Consider the following 20,937-nt stretch of genomic DNA (forward strand, 5'->3'; position numbering starts at 1 on the left):
TAGAAAATAAATCTAATTTTAATATACCCAAGATATTCTTAGAAAATATATACTGTAAAATGGCAAGACAACTATGTATTGGTGAGTACAAATGTAAGATCACTTTACACAGTCATAGGACATTGGGGGTCATTCCGAGTTGATCGTAGCTGTGCTAAATTTAGCACAGCTATGATCGTAAACTTAGACATGCGGGGGGACGCCCAGCACAGGGCTAGTCCGCCCCGCATGTCAGAGCCGACCCCCCACACAAATACAAAAGCATCGCACAGAGGCGATGCCTTTGTATTTGAGAAGTAACTCCCAGCCAGCGCAGCTCCTGCGGCTGGCTGGGAGTTACTCGTCGCTCCCGCTGGCCGCAGCGGCTGCGTGAGACGTCACGCAGCCGCTGCGGCCCACCCCCCGAATGGTCCGGCCACACCTGCATTGGCCGGACCGCTCCCCCTAAACGGTGGCTTAACGCAGCCGTTCAGCCCCCTCCTGCCTAGCGACCACCTCTGTCTCAGAGGCAATCGCTAGGTAACGACGGCTGCCATGCGCCGGTGCACTGCGGCACCGGCGCATGCACAGTTCCCACCCAATCACTGCGCTGCAATAAACTGCAGCGAGCGATCGGGTCAGAATGACCCCTATAGCCAGGGCATTAACACATTATCCAAATATTTAAATAGGTCAAATATGAACAAAGAATTATATGATTTTCTGATTAAAATCATATCCTTTATTATCCAGCAAAATCATTATTTTTATTTCAAATACTGTACGTTGTTTAATCAGGCAGTTGGCACAGCAATGAGCACTGGGTTTTTATGGGGTCATGGGAAGATCAGAAAATATGCAATAATATGGGTTGTTATTTCCCAAATCTAGTATCCTGATGTTGTTATATAGACATATTATTTTTACTTGGAAAGGCAACTGTGACATTTTAAAAACTTTGTAATTTTTAAATAATAATAATAATAATAATAATAATATAATTACAATATATTTTTACTTTTTTAAATCAGGAATACATCCATTTTTTTATATCACAATTTACTATATATCCAAGGTAATACTGTTCTGTACTATATATGTATACTGCTGGTCTGCAAAATGCTGCACTGTCCTACTATATACTGCTCACAATAATGCAGCACAGAGATAGTATACTTGACACAGAGCTGCAAGATACAGCAATGGCCTACTGTACTGTACTATATATGTATACTGCTGGTCACCAAAATGCTGCACTGTCCTACTATATACTGCTCACAATAATGCAGTACAGAGATAGTATACTTGACACAGAGCTGCAAGTTACAGCAATAGTCTACTGTACTGTACTACTATAATTATATACTGGTGGTCCCCAGTCCCCACAATACAGCACACTGAGCACAGATATTTGCAGCACACTGAGCACAGATATGGAGCGTTTTCAGGCAGAGAACGTAGATATTTTCAGCACACTGAGCACAGATATTTGCAGCACACTGAGCACAGATATTTGCAGCACACTGAGCACAGATTACGGAGCTTTTCAGGGAGAGAACGCAGCCACGTCCTCTCCGTTCAAACTCCAATGCATGAGTGAAAATGGCGGCGACGCGCAGCTCTTTATATAGAATACGACTATCGCGGGAATCCGACAGCGGGATGATGACATTCGGGCGCGTTCAAGTTAACCGAGCAAGGCGGGAAGATCCGAGGCTGTCTCGGAAATTTGTAAAATAGGTGAAGTTTGGGGGGGTTCGGATCTCGGAGCACCGAACCCGCTCATCTCTAGGCTAAACCTGTCTTGTTTTGGGAAACATCTAAAGTGGTTATAAGGGGACATATTATGTCATATGTTGCAAAAAGAAATAAGGACATTAAGGCCCAACATACTAAACCACAATGATCTATGCAGACTTGCCCATGGAATTACATTTGTAACTAATGAAAACAATGCTAGATAGTGTGAAGATATCAGCCTTTGTGGAAGACGTTATTATATGTGTATCAGACCCAAGGGGGACCCTCGACCGATGAAGGTGCACATTTAAGAATTTGGATCAGTTTCAGGTTTCAAAGGTTCATTTTGAGACATCTACTGTGCTTTATTTGACTCAGCGTTATGCACATCCAGTTTGTATTAGGGAGGCTCCCATTGGAAGGGTAACCAAATCAATCACATATTTGGTTGTGCAAATCCACAAAAATCTCAGGAGTCTATGTGGGTAATTCAGACTTGATCATCGCAGCAAATTTGTTAGCAGTTGGGCAAAACCATGGCCCTCATTCCGAGTTGTTCGCTCGCAAGGGGATTTTAGCAGTATTGCACACGCTAAGCCGCCGCCTACTGGGAGTGAATCTTAGCATAGTAAAATTGCGAACGATGTATTCGCAATATTGCGATTACACACCTCGTAGCAGTTTCAGAGTAGCTTCAGACTTACTCGGCATCTGCGATCAGTTCAGTGCTTGTCGTTCCTGGTTTGACGTCACAAACACACCCAGCGTTCGCCCAGACACTCCCCCGTTCCTCCGGCCACTCCTGCGTTTTTCCCGGAAACGGTAGCGCTTTTTCCCACACGCCCATAAAACGGCCTGTTTCCGCCCAGTAACACCCATTTCCTGTCAATCACATTACGATCGCCGGAGCGAAGAAAAAGCCGTGAGTAAAAATCCTATCTTCATAGCAAATTTACTTGGCGCAGTCGCAGTGCGGACATTGCGCATGCGCACTAAGCGGAAAATCGCTGCGATGCGATGAAATTTACCGAGTGAACAACTCGGAATGAGGGCCCATGTGCAGTACAGGTGTGGCAGATAAAACATTTGCAGAGAGTGTTAGATTTGGGTGGGTTATTGTGTTTCTGTGCAGAGTAAACACTGCCTGCTTTATTTTTACACTGCAATTTAGATTTCAGTTTGAACACACCCCACCCAAATCCAACTCTCTCTGCACATGTTATATCTGCCAGCCCCCCTGCAGTGCACATGGGTCCTCATTCCGAGTTGTTCGCTCGCTAGCAGATTTTAGCAGCATTGCACACGCTAGGCGGCCGCCCTCTGGGAGTGCATCTTAGCATAGCAGAATTGCGAACAAAAGATTAGCAGAATTGCAAATAGAAAATTCTTAGCAGTTTCTGAGTAGCTCGAGACTTACTCCTACACTGCGATCAGCTCAGCCCGTTTCGTTCCTGGTTTGACGTCACAAACACGCCCTGCGTTCGGCCAGCCACTCCCCCGTTTCTCCAGACACTCCCGCGTTTTATCCTGGCACGCCTGCGTTTTTCCGCACACTCCCAGAAAACGGTCAGTTTCCACTCAGAAACACCCACTTCCTGTCAATCACACTCAGATCACTTCAACAATGAAAATTCTTTGTTCGGACGTGAGTAAATCTACTAAGTTTTGTGCTAAAATACTTAGCGTATGCGCACTGCATACCATGCGCATGCGCATTTTTGCCTTAATCGCTCCGTTGCGAAAATCAGCAACGAGCGAACAACTCGGAATGACCCCCATGGTTTTGCCCAACTGCTAACAAATTTGCTGCTATGATCAGGTCTGAATTACCCCCTATAAACCCTCAATTTGAACAGTATCATGCGTAGTGTTAGAGACGATGCTGAGAAGTGTCAGCATCTTAATCGCTTGTACTTAGGTTGAGAAAACTTGGATAAAATTAATTTATTCCCTAGAATCCTTAACCCTCTACAGTCCTATTTTATTGTCTAGATGAGATACTATGGAGATTGAGAGGCATAGGCAAACGCAGGGGGGGGGGGGGGTTCCGGTTGCCCGGAACCCCCCCCCCTTCCCCCCCGTCCTCTTGGCAAGTGGCTCAAATTATGACGATAGCAATAGTATATAATACGATTATTACTAGAGCTGCCACCACAACATGCAGATTTAGGGACAGAGCAGAGCTGCTGCACATGCCCATTGGTAGCAGCTTCTTCTACCAAGTTTGCTGTGAGTGTAGATCTGAGTTCTCAATCAGTGCACTTGATCAGAGAGTAACAACCAGGAAGAAGAGACAGAAGCCTTACAATGAGGTTGGAGCATGTGTACTTATGTTTGTGTCTTTATTACGGGATGTTTAACCTTTTCCTGACCACTTATCTTATTTATATTAGCTAAATATGTTTGATACAGCCTATACAAAAGACCAGCTCTAGTGTTAAATATTAATACTATATTCCATACAATATACAGTGTATAAAAATGTTTACCTTAATGTTCAGGGCCGTTACTAGGTTCTTCTACCGCTAACCCAGACTCCCTCACTTGCTCCAATTTTACACAGAGTGGGAGATTGTGGATTGCATTTGGAAACCCACCTCTAGAAATCCTGCGTTTGCCACTGAGAGGATAATATGCACTGTTATTTGGAATGGTAAGAGGGTTAGATTTTGTCTTGTAAAGCTTCAGCAAAGTACAGTAGATCCAATCGTGGTATTATTTTACCTTATATCAGTGCCTACAGTTACGCTGAGAGATTGGCTTCACAGAAAAACTATGTGTACCAATACTACATTGGAAATTGCTTTTCTGAACAGCATTAGTTTAACCTCCCTTCTGCACCTACATGATAGTGAGGTACATGCAGATGTTGCCATGCTAGTCGTGGCTCCGTCTGGGCCTGGGAGCACCCACCCAGGCGCGCCTACTGACTACATTGTCTCTGTCCGGGTGCACCCGTGCCTGTGATGGAGATGCACCTGTGACGGAGACGCGCCCTATTCCCTAGAATGGGAGAACGTCTCCGTCCAGCTGGGCGCATGCCTGGGCGGAGACCCTCTCCCATTCATAGAATGGGAGAGCATCTCTGTGCACTCCTGGCATGACTAGGCGGATGGATTGCTGACTAGGCAGATGGACAGCGCCTACAAGCCAGGAACTGTAACTGTGGACAAGTGGGACGCAAAAGTGGACTTCCAGCCGCGTGGACACACGGCCATATTGTTTCGTGCCTGCATATGTGAAAGGACACGCCGATTAGCTGTGATGTAGAGCAGCTGTTTCCTGTATTAGTTAGGGTATAAATAGTATTGTATGGGAGATCAAGATACGCTTCTGAGGAAGGACTATATAAATCTCCCCATTTTTATCACCTAGCTGAGGCTACCATCTACACCTGGAGCTGAGTGTCTGCACTGGATTCCGGTTTCCGGAGCCGTTATTCCAGGGTACTGCTGTCCATCTGGGTACTTCCAGGTCTCTGCTACCAGTTGCTGTATATGCCTATGAGGACATGTTTATGCGCTATTGTTTCGTCTGTCTGGTGTAAGTGCGATGCAAAAATAAACCTGTGTGTTTTAAAAAGGATAACTGCACTATTGCACTTTTCTCTGTTTTGTACCCCCTTATGAGGTTCATATGCTTATGAAGGGGTTACAATTTGATATAGATCTCAGAAAAGCCAACACTGGATTCTGATCGAATGCTTTGAGAAATTGTCAACATATGTGATATACCCAAATTACGGTATTATCCTTCTATTATTCACCCATTTGGTGTTTGTGTGTAAACTTGGGCTTTTTATCGGAGCGCTTTAAGTCTCTGTTTTCCTTTTCTTTTGACAAATTGCCTCACAGCAGATGAAATGGAAAGAATAGATATAGTCTTTGAATATTCTCTATAAGACCTATATTAGAAATGTATACAGGACAAGATTGCCATCAGGCAAATGATAACTGATGGAAGTTTTAGGTACCGTCAGATGTGATGAGAGAGGGAATGCTGCAGAAACTGATTACCTAGGCTTGCATCTGATGGAGGGTCCTGGCATTAAACCGGGCTAGCTGCTGAGGAGAACAAATGTCCCCCTTTGCAGTGTGCTGTGCCTAGGAGAGGGTATGGCCATGCCTCCTGGAATAGACCTCCCTCTCCCCCACCTTAGTACCTGAGCTCCAGGAATGTCTCGATGTTCTGTGGAAGATGGAATCTTTCTGATGATAAAGTACATACTGTATGTGTCCTCCATCATCCTAGAAATGAATGGCGGCAAATGTGACTCATAGAATTGAAGGGAGGTTATATAAACTGGATTTATGTAATGAAACAAACCCTGCACAATGTATACACAATACTGTATACATTGAAATAAGAAGAGCCTTATTAAAAGTCCTCATTGTTGTAGTCTCCTAGACATATGTGTTCCATCAACTGACTCTGAGCTCTATGTACAGAGCAGTTTTTTGGATGCGAGGACACCGGGTTGAGTATGGAGTGGAAGTGGAGTGCCAATCTTTTGTATATATATATATATATATATATATATATATAAAAATATACACATACAGTGTACATATATATATGTATATATATATATATATATATATATATAGCCATAACTTAGAGATGAGCGGTTCAGATTTTATCCGACAGCAGGATCCGAGGCTGTCGAGCCAGGGCTCGGATCTGCCTGGCTGTCTCAGATCCCTATTCGAGCTGAAGCCTCGAGATCCTGCTGTCGGATCTCCCAGTTTGAGTGGCTATTAAAAAAATTCTATTGAAATCAATGAGCTGTCTGCTGATTGGCTGAGAGAGCCATCTGTCATGGTTCTCAGCCATTTGACACGTCCTAATGGACTACAAAGTGGCAGTCACCACCACACTAATGATACTGTCAGTTGCACTACTGACACCGCCGCTCATACTGCAGACACTCCCACACTGCTCGCACAACCAACAACCCCACACTGAATATACCGCTGGTACTACCGCACTGAAGACACCGCTGCCACTCCAGCACTGCCGACACAACTGGCACCCCCGCAGTGCTGAACACCAAAAGCGCTCTTAAGATAAAACAGTGACCTTAGAAAAATAGTATAGTATTTGCATGCATACAATAAAATATTAAAAATAATCACCCCAAAATATTCCAGACGGTAAGCAGGTAATGTATTTCTCTGATAATATTGATTTCCTCTGTCCTTAAATGTAATTTGTATGATAGAATGTGTCCACCCTCCACACAAAGTTTTTAGCAAGGTATGTTTGATGGTAAACACATAAGAACAGAGATAGTGCAGTGACCTTTTTAAAGAGTGGTTTTAATACAATAATGCACTTACAACAAAAGTAGGTAAAACAGCATATCAAAAGATTCCCCAATAATGCACACAGCTCAGTGTTGGGCTGACCCTGATGTCCTTTAGAATGGAAAGCTGGACAGGTGAGTAACCCCAAATCCGGATAGAGGGGTCACATCTAGGGAATGCTATCACAGCGTTGCCAGGTCCTTACAATCAAAGCGGTGGGGAGAGGCAATTTGGATTTAATTCTGTACTGATTTCATAATTGTTTACTTACATGTTGCTGACACTGCCGGCTCCCCCGCACTGAGGACACTGCTTAAACTCCTGCACTGCCGACACTGCCAGCACCCCAGCAGTGGACAGGGCTGAAACTAGGATTTTCATCACACGGGGCAAGGCAGTAATTTGGCGGCATCCCTGTCAGATTAAAATAATCAGATTATCAAAACATTAGAAAAAAGGAGATACTATTGGACAGTATTACCTTATGTGCCTCAAATGCCCTATGCGTCACATGCCCCACCAGCGTGTTCAACTACATGCTCCTCTGTGTGATACACATTGCACTATATCATAACACTTCATCACTGCACTACATTCCCCTATCCACTGAACTACATCACTATACTACATCCCCTAAACTCTGAACTACATCACTACACTATATGCCCCTATGCACTGCACTACATACCCTATATGCTGCACTACATCACTATACTACATCCCCTTATATGCTTCACCACATCAGTGCACTACATGCCCCTATATACTGTACATTACTACACTACATAACCTATATGGTACACTACATCACTACACTACATCCCCCTATAAGCTACACCAAATCCCACCAATCTGGGAGGCAAAGCGGAGGTTGATACTGCTAACTGGGAGCACAGTGTGCTTCTATAGCTTGTACAGTGAACTGCACGCTAGTTGCAGCACTGCATGGCAAAGAAAAGAGTTTAAGACAGTAGCTGACATAGGAGAGATCCCAGGTACTGGAGATCACCTGCACAGCGTCGGAGCCAGCTGTGGTCAGAGACATTGCCCTGGGAGTTTTCTGCTGTCTCACTGGAGCAGCACAGCACTGCCAGTAAAAAAAAACCCTGCTCCTCTGTAACTCCTTTGCACCCCCTCAAATCCTTAGCTTCCCCTAGTTACTGCCCTGGTGAAGACACCCCTTGCACCCTCACACTGCTGACACAGGCAGCAGTACCGACTTCATCAGCAACTCTGCACCAAGGACACTGCCAGCACCCCTGCACTGAGGACACCACCATCACTGCCAACACCACCAGACCCTAGCAGTACGGACTCTACCGGCAACACCACACCGAGGATTCTGCCAGCACCCCCGCACTGCCGACACTGAGGACACAACCAAGATCCCCTGTGCACTACTGGTGTATCTGCCTGCGTTTTATCCAGCTCACACTGTATCCTACAATATATCCATCCCACACTGTACTCAACCCACAGTGTATCCAACCAGCAATGTATCCAGTACTGTATCTGACCCAAACTGTATCCTGCACTGTATCCAATCAGCAATGTATTCAGCACTGTAACTGACCCGAACTGTATTCAACCAACACAGTATCCAGCCAGCACTGTATATGACCCACAATGTATTCTGCACTGTACCCGACCCGCACTGTATCCCATGTTGTATCCAACCCACACTGTATCCAACCTGCACTGTTTCTGACCCACACTGTATCCCATGATGTATCCTGCACTGTATCCAACCTGCACTATATCCAAACCACATTGTATCCAACTTGTACTATATCCCGCATTGTATCCAACCCGTACTGTATCCCTCAACATATCCAACCCACACTGTATCTGACCCGCACTGTATCCACCCCTCACCGCAGTGTAGCCAGCCTTTGGCCAATATTGGTGAAAACAATATTGTGAGCTGTGAAGTGGTGAATATTGAGTGGAGTATTTTTATATATATATATATATATATATATATATATATTTATTTATTTTAGAGATATGTGGCGGTCACTTTTCGTGTTTTGTGTTTTGGTTTTGGTTCTGGTTCCATGCTCGTGTTTTGGATCTGGATTGGTTTTGCCAAAACCACCCTTTCGTGTTTTGGTTTTGGATCTGGATGATTTTTGGGAAAAAAACATAAAAACAGCTAAAATCACATAATTTGGGGGTAATTTTGATCCTATGATATTATTAACCTCAATAACATTCATTTCCACTCATTTCCAGTCTATTATGAACACCTCACACCTCACAATATTGTTTTTAGGCCTAAAGGTTGCACCAAGGTGGCTGGATGACTAAGGTAAGTGACATAAGTGTGCGGCACAAACACCTGGCGAATCTAGGAGTGGCACTGCAGTGGCAAACAGGATGGCAGATTTAAAAAATAGGCCCCAAACAGCACATAATGCAAAGAAGAAAAAGAGGTGCAATTAGGTAGCTGGATGGCTAAGCTAAGAGACACAAGTGTGCGGCACAAACACCTGGCACATCTAGGAGTGGCACTTCGATGGCAGACAGGATGGCATTTAAATAAAACTAGTCCCCAAACAGCACATCATACAAAGAAGAAAAAGAGGTGCAATGAGGTAGCTGTATGACTAAGCTAAGCGACACAAGTGTGCTGCACAAACAACATGGGACATGCTGGAATTTGCCCAGATGTAATACACGTACAATATTGGTAGCACAGGAGAGCGTACCCCTAAACCACACACACACACACACACACACACACACACACGTCAAACCCTGTAAAATAAATTTGGATAATAATAATAACCCTTTTATTTGGAGCTATTATAATAATATGCAGCACAGGCAAGCGTACCCCTACACCACACAGGGCAAACCCTGTAAAAATGATTTGGATAATAATATAAGTAATGTATATAGGTGGTCATTCCCAGTTGTTCGCTCGTTGATGTTTTTTGCAACGCAGCGATTAGGGGGAAAATGTGCATGCGCATGGTACGTAGCATGCATGCGCTAAGTTATTTAACACAAAACTTAGTAGATTTGCTGATGTCCGTGCGGCGCTTTTCAGTCGCACTGCTGATCGGTGAGTGATTGACAGGATAGGGGCGTTTCTGGGAGGTAACTGAGCATTTTCCGGGCGTGTGCTAAAAAACGCAGGCGTGCCAGGGAAAAACGCAGGAGTGGCTGGAGAAACAGGGGAGTGGCTGGCCGAATGCAGGGCGTGTTTGTGACATCAAACCAGGAACGAAACGGACTGAGGTGATCGCAATCTAGGAGTAGGTCTGGAGCTACTCAGAAACTGCATGAAAATTTTTTGTAGCAATTCTGCTAACCTTTCATTCGCTATTCTGCTAAGATACACTCCCAGAGGGAGGCGGCCTAGCATTTGCAATGCTGCTAAAAGCAGCTAGCGAGCGATCAACTTGGAATGAGGGCCATAACCCTTTTGTTTGGAGTAAATAATATACAGCACAGGGCACCACCACTGGACTTATGGCAGCACAAGACACCACCACTGGACTGATGCAGCACAAGACAGCACCACTGGACTGGAATTATACGGTAGTACCCCTGGAGTTGTACGGCAGTGTCAGACATGATGGCACTTTAAAAAACTAGTCCCCAAACATTACATGATGCAAAGAAGAAAAAGAGGTGCAAGATGGAATTGTCCATGCGCCATCCCACCCACCCTTATGTTGTATAAACAGAACATGCACACTTTTACAAACCAATCATTTTAGTAACAGGATCTGCCACACGACTGTGGCTGAAATGACTGGTTTGTTTGGAAGCAATCAATCTCTCCTTGCATAAACTGGCTCTACAGAGGCAAGATGTGTACATCCCCCTTCTCACAGAGTATTAATTCATCCCCACTTGAATCCACCATCACAGGTCCCTGTGTACTTTCTGGAGGCAATTGCTGGTCAAGGTCAATCTGGAGGAATTTATAATTAATTTTGATGAACATCATCTTCTCCACATTTTGTTGAAGTAACCTCCTATGCCGATCGCTGACAACGTTACCGGCTGCACTAAACACTCTTTCGGAGTACAAACTGGAGGGGGGCAACTTAGATAAAATAAAGCCAGTATGTGCAAGTCTATACAAATTGCCTCTTTTTCTTGCCAGTATAAATATGGACTGTCTGACATGCCTACTTGGATGCTGTCACTCATATAATCCTCCACCATTCTTTCAATGGTGACAGAATCATATGCAGTGACAGTAGACATGTCAGTAATTGTTGGCAGGTCCTTCAGTCTGGACCAGATGTCAGCACTCGCTCCTGACTGCCCTGCATCACTGCCAATGGGTAGGCTAGGAAATCTTGTTTTCCTCGCAGCACCAGTGGCGGGAGAAAATGAAGGAGGAGCTGTTGACGAGTCACATTCCGCTTGACTTGACAATTTTCTCACCAGCAGGTCTTTGAACCTCTGCAGACTCGTGTCTGCCAGAAAGAGATACAACGTAGGCTTTAAACCTAGGATCGAGCACGGTGGCCAAAATGTAATGCTCTGATTTCAACAGATTGACCACCCTTGAATCCTGGCAAAGTGAATGAAGGGCTCCATCCACAAGTCCCACATACTTAGTGGAATCGCTTCGTTTTAGCTCCTCCTTCAATTTCTCCAGCTGATTCTGCAAAAGCCTGATGGGGGGAATGAACTGACTCAAGCTGGCAGTGTCTGAACTGACTTCATGTGTGGCAAATTCAAAGGGTTGGAGAACCTTGCACATGACGGAAATCATTCTCCACTGCGCTTGAGTCAGGTGCATTCCCCCTCCTTTGCCTATATCGTAGGTGGACGTACAGGCTTTAATGGCCTTTTGCAGCTCCTCCATTCTCTGAAGCATATGAGTGTAGAATTCAGGTATTTACCTGTCGGAACAGGACATCTCTGAATTGGACCCGAACCAGCCCATCTTGCCGACCAGTTATCCGGAGGAGCCCGAGAGAGGCGCCGGCCTATTCCCGCATTGCATGAGGTACTCTACACCTAAGAGACGTTGCATCAATCCTCTAGCTGTATATGGACATTTTCCATGGACTCTCTTCAGTAACATCTAAAAGGTATCCTCCAAACCAGATTATAACTGTATACCATATTGATGGGCAAAATATGGAACGGATTCTAGAGAACAATTTCCATTAATCCTGTACCAACAATCTGGGTAAACGCCAACCTTTGCATATTATTGGCAATTTATCTTTTCTGCATATATTTGGCACATTATCTTGCACAGAATTCCTGCTTTTTAAAGAATTTATGTTTTATAATAAATTTTATATTTACCTATTGAGTGTTTTACATTGTTCTTTCCTCCATTAGCGCAGCCTCCATTTTTTTTTTTTTCGAGTGTAGAATTCCACCTTGTTACCACCTCTTGCATCAGTTGATGGCAGGGCAGGTTCAGGAGTGTTTGCTGGCACTCCAGTCTTCGGCACGCGGATGCTGAATGTTGAAAGTGGCCCGCAATTTTTTGGCCACCGACAGCATCTCATGCACACTCCTGTCATTTTTCAAAAAATTCTGCCCCACCAAAATAATTGTATGTGCAAAACATGGGATGTTCTGGAATTTGCCCAGATGTAATGCATACATAATATTGGTGGCATTGTGTGATATCACAAATCCCCAGGAGAGTCTAATCGGGGTAAGCCATTGTGTGATGATGTCCCTCAGTTTCCGTAAGAGGTTGTCAGCGGTGTGCCTCTAAAGGACAGCAGTGATTCTAGTGGGAGTATGAGGGCTCCCATCGTCATGTGAAGCTGAACCACTAGTCATGAACATAGGCCAGGGCCTTCCCGTTCCTTGCCACTCCGTGTCATAAGTGGCATATTGGCAAGTTTACGTTTCTCCTCAGACCATTTAAATTTCTGTTTTTGGGTCATTTTACTGAACTTTTGCTTTTTGTATTTGACATGCCCTCTATTATGACATTGGGAATCGGCCTTAGCAGACGATGTTGATGGCATTTCATCATCTATGTCATGACTAGTGGCAGCAGCTGCAGCACTAGGAGGAAGTGGTTCTTAATCTTTCCCTATTTTATCCTCCAAATTTTTGTTCTCTATTATTTTTTTGGGAGTTATATAACAATATGCAGTACAGGAGAGGGTACCTCTACAACACACAGGGCAAACCCTGTGAAAATTATTTGGATTAAATATTAATATTTGTTTTTTTGGAGTAAATAATATACAGCACCACTGAATTTATGTAGCAGCACCACTGGACTGGACTTATATGGCAGTACCACTGGAAGTATATGGCAGTATCACTGGACTTATACACCAGTAACACTGGAATTATATGGCAGGATCACTGAAAATATACAGCAGTATCACTGGAATTATACAGCAGTATCACTGGATTTATACGGCAGTACCACTGGACATATACAGCAGTATCACTGGTCTGAATTTATATGCCAGCACCGCTGGAATTATATGCCAGTACCACTGAAATTATATGGCAGTACCACTGGACATATAAGGCAGTATTACTGGAGTGGATTTATACACCAGTACCACTGGAATTATACACCAGTACCACTGGAATTATACGGCAGTATCACTGGATTTATATGCCAGTACCACTGGAATTATACGGAAGTATCACTGGAATTATACGGCAGTACCACTGGAATTATACGACAGTACCACTGGACAGATACACCAGTATCACTGGACTGGATTTATATGCCAGTACGGCTGGAATTATATGACAGTACCACTGGGATTATACAGCAGCATCACTGGATTTATACGACGGTACTGCTGGACATATACGGCAGTATCACTAGATATATACGGCAGTATCACTGGACTGGATTTATATGGCAGTACCACTGGAATTAAACGCCAGTACCACAGGAACTATACGCCAGTATCACTGGATTTATAAGGCAGTACCGCTGGACATATAAGGCAGTATCACTAGATATATACGGCAGTATCACTGGACTGGATTTATACGGCAGTACCACTGGAATTATACGCCAGTATCACTGGATTTATAAGGCAGTACTGCTGGACATATACAGCAGTATCACTGGGCATATACAGCTGTATCACTGGACATATACAGCAGCACAGGGTCACCACCACTGGACTGATGCAGGATAGCACAGCACCACTGCAATGGACTGGACTTATACAGCAGCACTGGAAATATGGCAACAGAGGACACCACCACTGTGACTGGACTGATGCAGCACAAGACACCACAACTGGACTGATGCAGCACCACACAGCACCACTGAATTGGACTTATACAGCAGCACTGGACATATGGCAGCAGAGGACACAACCACTGTGACTGGACTTATGCAGCACAAGACACTACCACTGAACTGATGCAGGACACTGAGGACGGAGACACGTCCTCTCTCTACACTCTCCAATGCCGGAGTGAAAATGGTGACAATGCGCGGCTCCTTATATGGAATAAAAATCCTGGGGTAAATTTACTAAGATGGGAGTTCTATTTAAGATGGTATGTTGCCTATAGCAACCAATCAGATTCCAGGTATTATCTTCTAGAAGGTGCTAGATAAATGAGAAGTAGATTCTGATTGGTTGCTATGGGCAACATCCCATCTTAAATAGAACTCCCGTCTTAGTAAATTTACCCCCCTGTGAGAATCTGACAGCAGGATGATAATGTTTTGCATCGTTCTGGTTTCTGAGTCAGACGGGAATACCAGATCCAGGCTTTGGTGGTGAAGTTCGGGGTGGTTCGGTTCTCAGGGAACCGAACCTGCTCATCTCTAATAAATATATATATATATATATATATATACTGTACATATATATATATATATATATATATATATGGAAAAATGGAGAGATAGGGTTCGGCGCTCAGTGTTGTTAAAAAAATGGTAAATTTAAAAGCCAAAAAATATATACATGTATAAAATTTATAAAAAAGGTTTTTTAATATATATGAGAGTAAAACAAGTTCTTTTGAAAAAAAGCATAAAAAGCATAAAAACGTACAACCATAAAAATCAGGACCAAGTATTAAAAGGATAAGGAGTTTAACTTAACTCAAAAGCAGCAAGGGATTAGTGCAGGAAACCCAACGCGTTTCGTCTCATCAGACTTCTTCAAAGGGTAGGGACATAATGAGCTTTCCTGTCTATTTATAGCCAGAGTAGCTGGTAAAGGGGTTGTGACATCACAGATCGTCACATGATGCAATTAGATATTGTAGGTTTGTTTAAACTACTTTTAGTGTAATACAATCATATAACATAGATAGTCAGAGCAGAGTCAGTGGTTGTAGAGTGCAAATAACGGGTATATAATACTCAATAGTCCATGGAAATAGTAAAAAACGATATATTAGTGGCATTTCCGCCACACTTCCGGTTACGGGTGCCGCGGCTTCGTCACTTCCGCCCCACTTCCGGTCCTCGATTGCGCATGCGCCCGCGGCGTCTCCCGGCTGTCAGGTTGTTTTCTGTGTTCCTATCCCCGGCGGGCGTCACAGTGTACGTGAAGGTTCTGTCTCTCAGGACCTGTGTGGCGGCGGCCATCTTTGTTGTGATTTAGTCTATTAGATTTGTATAGTCTGGCGGCCATTTTATAGAAGTTCCTTTCGTGTCCAGTTATTTTCCTGTTGCTTCCGTGTCCATGGCAACGGAACCATAAATACAAAGAAAATAGATGGTAATCTCAGGCAACGGATTTTTGCAGAACATTCAAGACTTTGCATATATTTCTTATGTTTTATATATATGTATGAGCATCAGTAATAAAAATATATAAATAAATAAATAAATAAAGTGCTGGAGCAGTATTAAGTATAATAAATATATATAAATATATAAATACTGTGTCATCGGACCTCAGTATAACCAGTGCAAAGCGCAATATGTAAATATGGATAAATAACAGTGAGTTTTTTAAGGAAAAAGGGGGGGGGGGAGAGTGAGTTTTGAAAAAGGGGGGGGGGGAGTTCGGGCCAGGGGGGGGGGGGGGGGGGGGGTGGGGGGGGGGGGGAAGAGGAGGGGTAATTCATATTTAAAAGTGACAGAGGCGAGTGCGGATTAAATTATTAAGAAAAAAGTGTGTGGAGTGCAGGGTTAACGGTGTTGAGTTTTTAAAGGTGTGCATATTTAGTTGGTATTGAACTGACATCATTTATTTGATATTACAGTACCCAATCTTCCCAGGTAGTCCCCTTCCCTGGTACTGATCAGGCCCAAACACTGCTTAGCTTCCAAGATCGGACGAGATTGGGCGTACCAGTGTGGTTTGACTGTATGCGAAATGAGACATCATACTACCACGTGATTTATTACTTTATTTTTAATATTTAAAGTATCTGGTGAGCTGTATATAGATCGTGAAGTGAAGAAAGGGAAGGAGAAAAAGGGGGGGGGGGGGGGGGGAAGGAAATAGAGTCTTTCCGGGATACTGCACCTCATAAGAATGGTGCAATCTCGTATCCCTCATTCAGGCCAGCTGGATGTAGAGTCTGCAACTGGAAAATCCAGTACATTTCCCGTCTGGACAATTTGTTCCCGAGGTCTCCTCCTCTCTCGCCCAAGCAAACGTGTTCGATCGCCTTAAACGTAAGGTCCTCCGGGTCGGAGTTATGTTTACATGCGAAATGTCGAGAGACTGCATGGCTGACCACCTTATTCTTTATATTTCTTATATGTTCTTGAATCCGGATTTTAAGGGGTCTTTTAGTCTTTCCTATATACTTCATTTTGCAGGTGCACTCCAAGAGGTAAATCACAGATGATGTGTTGCAGTTCATAAAGTCCTTTATAATGTATTCATTCTTGTCCTCTGTATCGCTAAAAGTTTTCCTGTTCCGATGCAGGTATTTACATATATTGCACTTCCCACATTTATACGACCCCTTACATCTCAACATAGGGGTGTTGCGAGTGGATTTTTCCCTCAGCATGCTGGGTGCAAGGAGGTCTTTGAGGTTTTTAGATTTTTTAAAAATTAGTTCTGGTTTGGGCGGTAAGATTTCTTTGAGCACTGGGTCCATTAGAAGAATTCCCCAATGGGCTTTAAGGGAGTCTCTAATCACTTTCTCATGTTGACTAAATGTAGTAATGAAGGCGATTCTTTCCTTCGTTTCTTCCTTGGTTTTATATGTTAGTAGCTTTTCCCTATCCAAACCTCTTGTTTTCTCCAGTGCTTCATCTAAAAGTGGCTTCGGGTAACTCTTCTCTTCGAATCTCTTCCTGTATATCTCCAATTGATCTTCACAGTCTTTTGCACTGGTGCAGTTTCGTTTGATTCTTGAGAACTGGGAGGCCGGGATGTTATTCTTCCACCTTTCTAGATGATTGCTATGGTAGTGTAGATAACTGTTCATATCTACTTTCTTAATGAAGTTCTTGGTGGTAACTCTTCCATTTTCCCCAGTTAGAACTAGATCCAAGTATTCAACGGATCTATCATTAGTTGTTGAGGTGAAGGCAAGGTTCAAATCGTTATCTCCCAAAGTCCTTAAAAATTCATTAAAAGCTTCCGGTGTGCCATCCCAGATAATTAAAATATCATCGATGTAACGTTTATAAAATACCACATTCTCCTTAAAAGCACTTAAGGTGTAGGCATGTTTTCTCTCCCAACATCCCATAAAAAGATTCGCAAAGCTCGGGGCAAATGTCGTACCCATCGCTGTGCCGCAGCATTGTAGATAAAACTGGTTTAAGAATTTAAAATAATTGTGGCTCAGGATAAAATACATAATATCACATATAAAATTTCTGTGAGTGCTGGTCAATGATGGATCGCTGTCTAAGAATTCCCTGCATGCGGCTATGCCTTTAGAGTGTTCAATGCATGTGTACAGGGATTGCACGTCCACTGTTGCCCAAATGTAAGTATCCTTCCATTGTACTGTTTTCAATAGGTTGAGCACTGATGTCGTATCTTTCAAGAAGGATGGGAGATCTTTCACATAGTTCTTCAGGAAGATATCGACATATTCCGATAAATTTGCAGTTAGTGAGCCTATGCCTGCCACTATTGGACGGCCAGGTGGATTACTCAAAGACTTATGTATTTTCGGCAGAAAATAAAAAGTGGGGGTAATTGGATTAGACTGCATAAGATACTGGTATTCCTCTTTGGTTATCACGTTGTTTCTTAATCCCTGTACAAGTAATGTCCTCAGGTCTTCCACCAGGACTTCTTTTGGGTCGCTTTGAAGCACTGTGTATGATTTTGTATCTCCCAATAGTCTTAGTGCCTCCTTTGTATAAGCATCAAGGTCCATGATTACTAATCCACCCCCTTTGTCAGCCTGTTTTATAACCAGGTTGTTGTTCTTCTGTAGTTTTTTCAAGGCTTCACATTCACGGTTTTTCATGTTCCTTTCCTTTACCTGTTTCAGTTCTGTGTCGCATAAATCTTTCTTTACCAGTTCATAAAACATGCTGATATTATTACCTTTCGATTCCAAAGGGTAATACTTGGAAGTTGGTTTCAACCCAGATCTTGAGTGGTCTGCATAGTTGCTTAAGATCGCATCTTCTTTCCTTAGGAAATGTCTTTTGAGGGTAAGTTTTCTTATACATTTATTCAGATCGATGAAGGTCTCAAATTTATTGTGTCCACTTGTAGGTGCGAATGATAGTCCTCTGCTTAGTAGTGTTACCTCTGGTTTAGTTAGTGTGTGTTTGGATAGGTTAAAGATGCCTTTATTTGTTGGTTCAACTAATATAGATTCCTTCTCTTCTGTTCTCTTCCTCCTACCGCCCCGTTTGCCTCTTCTTCTAAAAACCTTTTCTTCATGGGTGATGCTTGTTTGCTGTCCTCTGTCACCATGTTTCTTACCATATCTTTTGTTCGTGCTCCCGTTCTTACCGATAAAAAATCCTGGTCGCCTGTTGAATCCCTTCTTTGTAAAGCTGAGAATCTGTTGGTTGTTTTTATATACGTATTTGTTGGAGAGTCCGTACTCATATTACTGGATATTCTTCCTCTATTGGGGACCGTTCTCCATTTATATCTTCCCGTTGTACTTTGTTGATGGTCTGGTCCCTTGAATCTGCTCCAATTCTTAGTTAGGCCTTTGTCATAATCATTCTTGTCCCGTATAAACTTCTTTTCTTTTCCTTTAATGACCTCCCCTTCTACATGTTCCAATTTCTTGTTAAGTACTTTTTCGTTGATTACATAATCCTCCTTATCCTTAAAACAAAGCATTTCAGTTTCTTTTGCTTTAATCTCAGTCTCTAGTTCCACCAGGACGTTCTTCTTCTTCCTGATGAGCAGTCTCATTAAATCTATGGAACATTTATGTAAAATGGAGTCCCACTCCTCTGTGAACTGTGTGTCCATATTCCCAAAGGTAGGTTGTTTTAAAAGTCTCAAACCTCTGGGTACCCTGTTAACTGTCACGTAATGTTCCAGTCCCTTTATGTCCCACCAGGTTTTAACTTCTTTGACGAGGAGTTTCTCAATTCCCCAAAATAGATCGTCTAGGTCCCGTGTAGGTGTGGGATCGTTAACTGTTTTACTCTCATTAAAGATTCTTTGGCATAGATCATTCCTCTTAGTTGTGCGATCATTATTTCCAAACATTCTAGTTTGATACTGGATATTTTATTCACCAGGCTGCTATACCAATATACCAAAAAATGCGTAGAAAAACAAGGGGGGAGGTATAGCGCCACTTGTGAAGTATGATCTCAGTAAAATAATCTAAATTAAGATTATAATTGTTTAAACATTACCATAGTAAAACACACATAACCTCATTAAAGGTGTCTGCCGGGCCCTAAGTATGCAGTGCCGGTATCGCACTGCTGGGCGTATGGAAAAATGGAGAGATAGGGTTCGGCGCTCAGTGTTGTTAAAAAAATGGTAAATTTAAAAGCCAAAAAATATATACATGTATAAAATTTATAAAAAAGGTTTTTTAATATATATGAGAGTAAAACAAGTTCTTTTGAAAAAAAGCATAAAAAGCATAAAAACGTACAACCATAAAAATCAGGACCAAGTATTAAAAGGATAAGGAGTTTAACTTAACTCAAAAGCAGCAAGGGATTAGTGCAGGAAACCCAACGCGTTTCGTCTCATCAGACTTCTTCAAAGGGTAGGGACATAATGAGCTTTCCTGTCTATTTATAGCCAGAGTAGCTGGTAAAGGGGTTGTGACATCACAGATCGTCACATGATGCAATTAGATATTGTAGGTTTGTTTAAACTACTTTTAGTGTAATACAATCATATAACATAGATAGTCAGAGCAGAGTCAGTGGTTGTAGAGTGCAAATAACGGGTATATAATACTCAATAGTCCATGGAAATAGTAAAAAACGATATATTAGTGGCATTTCCGCCACACTTCCGGTTACGGGTGCCGCGGCTTCGTCACTTCCGCCCCACTTCCGGTCCTCGATTGCGCATGCGCCCGCGGCGTCTCCCGGCTGTCAGGTTGTTTTCTGTGTTCCTATCCCCGGCGGGCGTCACAGTGTACGTGAAGGTTCTGTCTCTCAGGACCTGTGTGGCGGCGGCCATCTTTGTTGTGATTTAGTCTATTAGATTTGTATAGTCTGGCGGCCATTTTATAGAAGTTCCTTTCGTGTCCAGTTATTTTCCTGTTGCTTCCGTGTCCATGGCAACGGAACCATAAATACAAAGAAAATAGATGGTAATCTCAGGCAACGGATTTTTGCAGAACATTCAAGACTTTGCATATATTTCTTATGTTTTATATATATGTATGAGCATCAGTAATAAAAATATATAAATAAATAAATAAATAAAGTGCTGGAGCAGTATTAAGTATAATAAATATATATAAATATATAAATACTGTGTCATCGGACCTCAGTATAACCAGTGCAAAGCGCAATATGTAAATATGGATAAATAACAGTGAGTTTTTTAAGGAAAAAGGGGGGGGGGGGGGGAGAGTG

General features: G+C 42.9%; 1 pseudogene; it reads right to left on the reverse strand.

The window, feature by feature from the left end:
- Positions 1-16,181: 16,181 nt before the first annotated feature.
- On the reverse strand, positions 16,182-16,300 carry LOC134930308 (5S ribosomal RNA; annotated as a pseudogene).
- Between the last annotated feature and the right edge of the window lie 4,637 nt (positions 16,301-20,937).

This window comes from Pseudophryne corroboree, chromosome 5 (assembly GCF_028390025.1).
Source record: "Pseudophryne corroboree isolate aPseCor3 chromosome 5, aPseCor3.hap2, whole genome shotgun sequence".
In the NCBI taxonomy this organism is placed as follows: Eukaryota; Metazoa; Chordata; class Amphibia; order Anura; family Myobatrachidae; genus Pseudophryne; species Pseudophryne corroboree.